The sequence below is a fragment of the Sinocyclocheilus grahami genome, unplaced genomic scaffold (genome assembly GCF_001515645.1).
Source record: "Sinocyclocheilus grahami isolate Dianchi unplaced genomic scaffold, SAMN03320097.WGS_v1.1 scaffold907.1, whole genome shotgun sequence".
In the NCBI taxonomy this organism is placed as follows: domain Eukaryota; kingdom Metazoa; phylum Chordata; class Actinopteri; order Cypriniformes; family Cyprinidae; genus Sinocyclocheilus; species Sinocyclocheilus grahami.
This window is the reverse complement of record NW_015506086.1, coordinates 8,140-14,900: the sequence shown is the minus strand read 5'-3', so window position 1 is coordinate 14,900 and position 6,761 is coordinate 8,140.

The window sequence follows — 6,761 nt, the reverse complement described above, 5'->3', positions numbered from 1 at the left end:
TTACAGTTTTTCTCGATTGCTAAAACACAATTTCTGAAACCTTGCTCCATTTTCTGAAAAAATTAAACAAAACCTCATCTTCAAGCACTATTTAAAAAACCTCTGACTAAAATAAAACTTTTGCCTCAAAACAGTTTTACCTGTGTTCAAAATCAAACACTGCTCTCAAATCATAATGAAAGTGATCAAAATGATATACACTATCAAGCAGTCAGTAAACAATACACCAAAAAATAGAAAACACATTGTTCAAAACATATAGTCCTCAGAGAGAAGTACATTTTTAATCTCAAAACAAATTTCATATTTTTCCGTCATTGTCTTTTGATGAACGAAAACATGTTCTATCATAGTAGCTCAAAATTGATCAGAAATTACTACTCTGCTTTGCTCTTCGCAATTTTTTTTTGTTCTTCCTCCTCCTTGTACCCCTATTTTTACAGTAGGGCCTACTGTACCCTGCATCTCACAAACTTGTCCTTTGTCTCTGTGATACTGTAATTCTTGTTCTTTGTTGCTATGAACCTGCAACCAGTCAAAATCTATTGAGCAGTCAGTACTGTTAACAAATGGAAAGCACAATGTTCAGGGCCATACAATTTGTTCATTGTACAGTATACAGCCTACAACGCACTGTACTACAGTATTCAATACTAAAAGGGACAAAAATCAAAGGAGTAAACATGTGATCAATGTGCTTCTTCTTGTCTTTGGGCTGGGTCAGGCCAGAGCACTTCGTCGACATCACAAGCAGTATTGTCCCTCCTGAGGCAACGGGGGATGAAGCCTCTTGTGTGTCGTATCCAGCCCTGACATGATTCCTCACCTATATCACCACAGGCTAAATCCATGGCTTGCAGCAGATTTACTCTGGTGTAGGGTTGTCTATCATATACTTTCCATCTCCAAGAGGAGAAAAACTCCTCAATCGGATTCAGGAAAGGCGAGTATGGAGGGAGGTACAAGTTAATAAACTGCCCATTGATGTTAAACCATTCCCTTACCTGAGCAGCTCGGTGGAAACTGACATTGTCCCACACTATCACATAGGTGGGAATGGGATTCTCATTTAGCTCTTGACCCTGCTGCTCAAATAAAATATCTCTTAGATTGGCAATAAATCTTAGAAGGTGCTGGGTGTTATATGGCCCGAGTGTAACATGGTTATGTAAAACACCATGGTTGCTGATAGCAGCACAGATTGTGACATTGCCACCTCGTTGACCAGGGACTTCAACAATGGCCCGCTGTCCAATCATTCTCCTCTTTGTTAGATTGAAGCCTGCTTCCTCGACAAAGATGAAGTCATGGGGTCTGTCCAAGGATTCCAAGTCAAATATTGTCTGTGTAGAAATACAATATACCAGGGGTGGCGAACGTCGGTCCTGGAGAGCCGCAGCCCTGCAGAGTTTTGCTTCAACCCTAATCAAACACACCTGAACAAGCCAATCAAGGTCTGAAGAGTTACTAGAAAGCTACAGGCAGGTGAGTTTTAATTAGGGTTGGAGCTGAACTCTGCAGGGCTGCGGCTCTCCAGGACCGGAGTTCGCCACCCCTGCAATATACTGTATTTAGCATTTTGTAAATCGTACAGAGATAGTGCTATATTGTAGAGTACAATTAGGCCTACTGTATGCACTTCTGATTCACATATATTGTATGTACTGAAGAGTAATGTCATTCACGTAGTATGTGTTAGTACTGTAGACAATCTGGATTACAGTAAATGTACTCATACTGAGCTCGCAGTTCTTTCACCCTTGGTGAGTTGCGCTCAAAAGGTACTCTGTATACTTGTTTCATTCGCATCCTGTTACGATGGAGGACACGGTCAATTGTGGAAATGCTCACACTGTCGATTCCCTGGAAGTGTGTGTTGTCTTGTATCACTCGTTCCTGGATTTCTCTGAGTCGTATTACATTATCTTGAAGGACCATGCCCACTATAACGGCCTCTTGCTCCCGAGTGAATATAGCTGTCCTTCCACCTGCATGTGGCAGCCTTGCAATTCTACAAAAAGTAAATGTGCAGTTGCAAAAAATATTAATTCAGTACTATACATACAGTGATGAACTTTACAAATGTCTATTGAAACAGCTGCATATAGTGTAGTACAGTAAATTTGCTATTACAAAAATACAGTAGTATACTGTACCTGTTCTCTTCTCTGAATGTCCTTACTATGGTGGACACAGAAAATCGGCTCAAATTGGGTTGCACTCTAAGTCTTGCTTCCCTCATTGTCAGTCCATGGACAAGAACATGGTGTAGTGACTTAATATGCAATTTAAGTCGTTAATTCTATAAGGCAATTAATCGTTAATTTTATTTCTAGCTCAGGTTTTGAAAGGACTCGAATCTGAAAATTCTGAGTCAACCTGATTAAAACTGAATTCAAATCTGATAGTTTACACTTTAAATCAAGGGTCGTTCAATGAGTCGGTGATTCTTAGTATATTTTAACAACTTGAATCATTGTATTTCCCTGGCCACGGTCAATACAATTATTGTAAGTAAGTACAGTAATTATTATAAGTAAGCTACGAGCTAGGTAGCAAGGAATCTTTGGCAAAAGTTTTAACCTTAAAATTATATGACACCAAACAATGATTCTTTATAAATGAAACATGAATTTTATTGGCTATTCTAGATTACATCAAAACTAAGCTAAAACACACATACACACAAACATACAGTTTCTTTAGAATGAGAGTTGACGGAGTTGCATGAAGTTTCAAAGTTCTAACTCGTTTTCACGAGTGATTTAAATTCACCTGAGAGAATTCACAAAGCAGAGGTTTGTCTTAAGTTTACTGCTTAAATCAGCTCGACACCAGTTCAGCAGAGATAAAATTTTGTTCGTTTACTTGCGTTTTGCTTTGGGTGACAGCTGAAAAGCTGAGATGATTTCCCGTTACTGACGAAGGCTTCCTGGATGGCTGCTGAGGGAACCCCGTAGCTTTCGGGATTGGTCGCTGAGGTGACGTTTGGATGACGTCCTTTTGGGAGACCCCTCGTTGGATTGGTTGGTCTCTTGATAACGCCAGAAGCTTGAGCAGATTTGCTACAGTCTGAGTTTGCAAGACTCAGAGTTCTTTGAAGATTGCGAAGTTTCACTGAAGTGTATGAGTTTTAGATGACCGATCGCTTTGATGGTAAGCGTGTGAGCACAAGTTGGAGTACTCTTAACACGGTGACAGGCGAAAGCAAGCAAACAAATCTGTTCTGCATTGGGTTTTTGATCCACTGCATAAGTCCGTCCCACGACGCGACCTTCCAATCGACGTGTTGCAAGGCAGAGCGTGCATACATTACCATAATGCTTCAATTTATCATGTGGGGAAATGAAGATTTGCAGGTTTTGTTAATAACGTCTATATAGTGTTGTACAACACATACTGTTCGAAATAACAGCTTTTCACTTATTTCAATATTCTGCAATTATCACAAGTCCAGTCTCCTGGCTGACCGTGATTCAGCTTTACGGCTCTCAGATGGTTGAGAAGAGATGTTAGTTTCCAGGTGGTATGCGGAGATTCCCTTGTTTATTTTTGTGATGTTCGCAAATGCCTTACATATCCCCCTTTAGCTCGGTGATGTTCCCGGTGCGAACATTGGCGGACACTGGAACAAGAGGCATAGAGAGAGAGAGGACAGGCACACACAAGATACAAACAACATCTCCATCACTTAACTGAATCCTGGTGCAAGGCTTAGGTAATTTGGGGCAATTGATCAGGTTAGAAACTTGAGATAGGGGTGCATTGTTTAGGATTGTCTAGAATTGGGTCGTTTCGATTACTCTAGCTGTCAGAGGTTCGACGAGGCGGTATCGGCGTAATCTCAGTCTGGCTTGTTGAGTTCACCGGTTCGGGTTCTTGGTCAGTCTTATCACGTCGGAACATGCGCGGGATGCCGGACGTGCACTTGTTGAAAGACTCTTGGACGGCGTTCACTCGCTTGTGGAGGAGGAAGGCAAGTGTCAGAGTCACAACATATCCTACAATAGTAGAAACGCAAAGCGCTGTGTCAGCGGCAGACCAAGACCGAATGATTGGCGCGCCAGCGGGCGGCAGGCGAGCGATAGCTTCTAAAGCTGTATCAACAGGAGTCAAATCAATAAGTTGCGTTCCTTCCTCCTTGATCCTTTCTTCCAATTCTGGATCGAGGACGAAGGAATGCTGTTTGAAGAAGGGTGAGATTTCGAGTTCGGCCTGATACTCGTCGTCGGTAAGATGATACAATGCTAAATCATCAATATGGAGGATCGAACCCTTAGGGACATTGATCCATAAAGTTTGGTTGGGCAGGATAATGCGCGTGGCAGTGTCGTGTTGATCATAGGTGAGGGTAGCTGTATGCGCTGGGGTGTTGACCAACCATCGGTTTCCACGATTTACGACAAAAAATAAATAAATTTGAGTGAAAGGAGTCAATCCTAGGTCCGGGACCTGGATTTAAAGTTGAGTTAAGGGAGTTCCATGATGAGGGGACTAGAGGGGAAAGGAAATTGTAGTGAGAGGGGGAAACGAAATACACAAAGAGAGTCACAAAGGAAAAGTCACAAGTGTCACATGTGTGGAGTACCTCCTCTCTACTAGAGGTTGGTCCTAGCAGCGCGGCGGAGGAGAGTGTGTAAGTGTTGTGTCTACGCAAGGTGGCTATATGTTTTCCTAGAATGACAGAAGTTATGTCAGTGTAGTGTAGAGTATGAGATTGTCGGTCTGTGTCAGTTGGTTTGATCCTCCCCCTTTTCCTGTCTGTTGGAGTTCTGGTGCTTCTTTATCTGGTTTCGATGGACCCATTGAAGGACTGGCTCGCTGCGCCCTTGTCTGATTTTGATTCGATAGGCAACAGGGGAGAGCTTGTCCACAATCTCATGGGGTCCTGTCCAGTGAGGTAGGAATTTCTTTGACAGGTGATGGGGAGCGTTCTGCCTTGTTTGGGGCGAAGCTGTAGTACCATATTTTGTCTCCGACATTAAATTTCTGGTGAGAGGCCTTTTGGTCATAGTAGGCTTTTCGACCTTCCGCACTTCTTTGGAGTTGTTTTTGCGCGAAGGCGAAAGTTGTTCTCAGGTGTTGATGCAACTCCTCCAGGTACTGGTGAGTGGTATAGGCGGTGACGAGTTTCAGGCCACCAGGTTAGTACAGCAGGTGTAACGGTAGTGTCATTTGTCGCCCCGTCATCATCTCGAACGGGGGCACTCCGGTAGACCGGCGAGGGGTGGCCCTGACGGCCATCAGTACCAGAGGAAGCTTAATATCCCAATCCTTTTGATTGGCGGACACATACTTCTTCAACATGCTGACCACTGTCCTGTTGCCTCGTTCCGCTTGACCTGAGGAAATTGGGTAATGGCTTATATGGAACTTGGCCTGTATACCCAGGAGTTTCCACACTTCTTGCATGACTTCGGCGGTGAAGTGGGTTCCTCGGTCAGAGTTGACCCTTAAAGGCAGTTCGAACCTTGAGAAGATGTGGTTCATCAAAAGGCAGGCTGTCGTTTCTGCTGTATCGTTGGGAGCTGGGAGACACTCTACCCACTTTGTGAATTCGCAAAGCACGGTGAGGAAGTATTTGTTACCCCTTGTTGACTGTGGTAGGGGTCCCACCCAATCTATTTGGAGGGCCGACCATGGGAAGGTCATTCCTTTCCGTTGCAGTGGTGCTCGGTGGTTTGGGTTTGCCGGTTGGAACTGGCAACACACCAGGCATCCTTTTACGTACTCCGTCACGTCCTGCTGCATGCCAGGCCAGTATGCTACTTGCTTGAGCGTTTCGTAGGTGGCCTTGGTGCCATGGTGTCCAGCGCATGGTGAATCGTGGGCGTGCGTCAGCATTATCCCCCTTTGGCCCTGAGGGACTACGAGCTTTGGCGCAGAGAGGGGCTCAGGGACATCTGTGAGGACGCCGTCTTCGAGATGCAGCATGTGTTTGATAGAGTTGAGCGTGCGGAGGTCATAGGAAGTGGCTAGGTCGGAGGTGGGAATGGGATGAGTTAATGGGTCTGAAAGGTGAGCTGCAATAGTTTGCAGTGTTGGATCCGAAGCTTGGAGGGTGAGGAGATCATCAGTGGCGAATTGAGGTGAGAGTTCAATGTGGGAGGAGGCAGGGGTTTGCACGCCAGTGGCGTGCTGGCGGCGGGTTTTAGCAGCCACTGATGGGGTGGTTGGGAGGGCAGGACATGTCCAAGACTCTCCGAGTAATGCACCTGCTTTGGCGAGGGCATCAGTTTGGTCATTGAGATCTTTGCCGAATTGTTGCAGCGGGCAAGGGTCATTGTTGAGCCAGACCACTCCCGCTCCAGCTTTCAAGTTGCCCTGTTGATTGTAGGAGCAGACATCACCATATGCTGTGGGCATCCCTTCGCACACATTCTCCTCGAAGTACCTGTGGTTTGTCAGTTGTGGCGGTAACGGTTCTTTGGGTTCTGCTGCTTTGTGCAGCGTGTCCGTTGAACAGTTCTGGCAGGCTGCTAGCCCATTTCCTAGATATGATCTGTGGTTTTGGGCATATCTTGCTTCGACGTCCTTTCCTTGGAGTGTCATTAGCCAAGTAGCAATGCGAGCGTTGGTTACCACGCCATCCCTGATTCGTTGGCTATTGAGGAAGGTTACTGGCTGGTGACAGGTTTCAATGATAACCTTCTGAGCTCCAATGTAGTTGGAGAAACGCTGGATGGCCCACACAGTGCAAAGCAAAGCTTTTTTCGCAGTCTGAGTATTTGCATTCTGGGGGAAGCAGTGTTTTGCTGGCA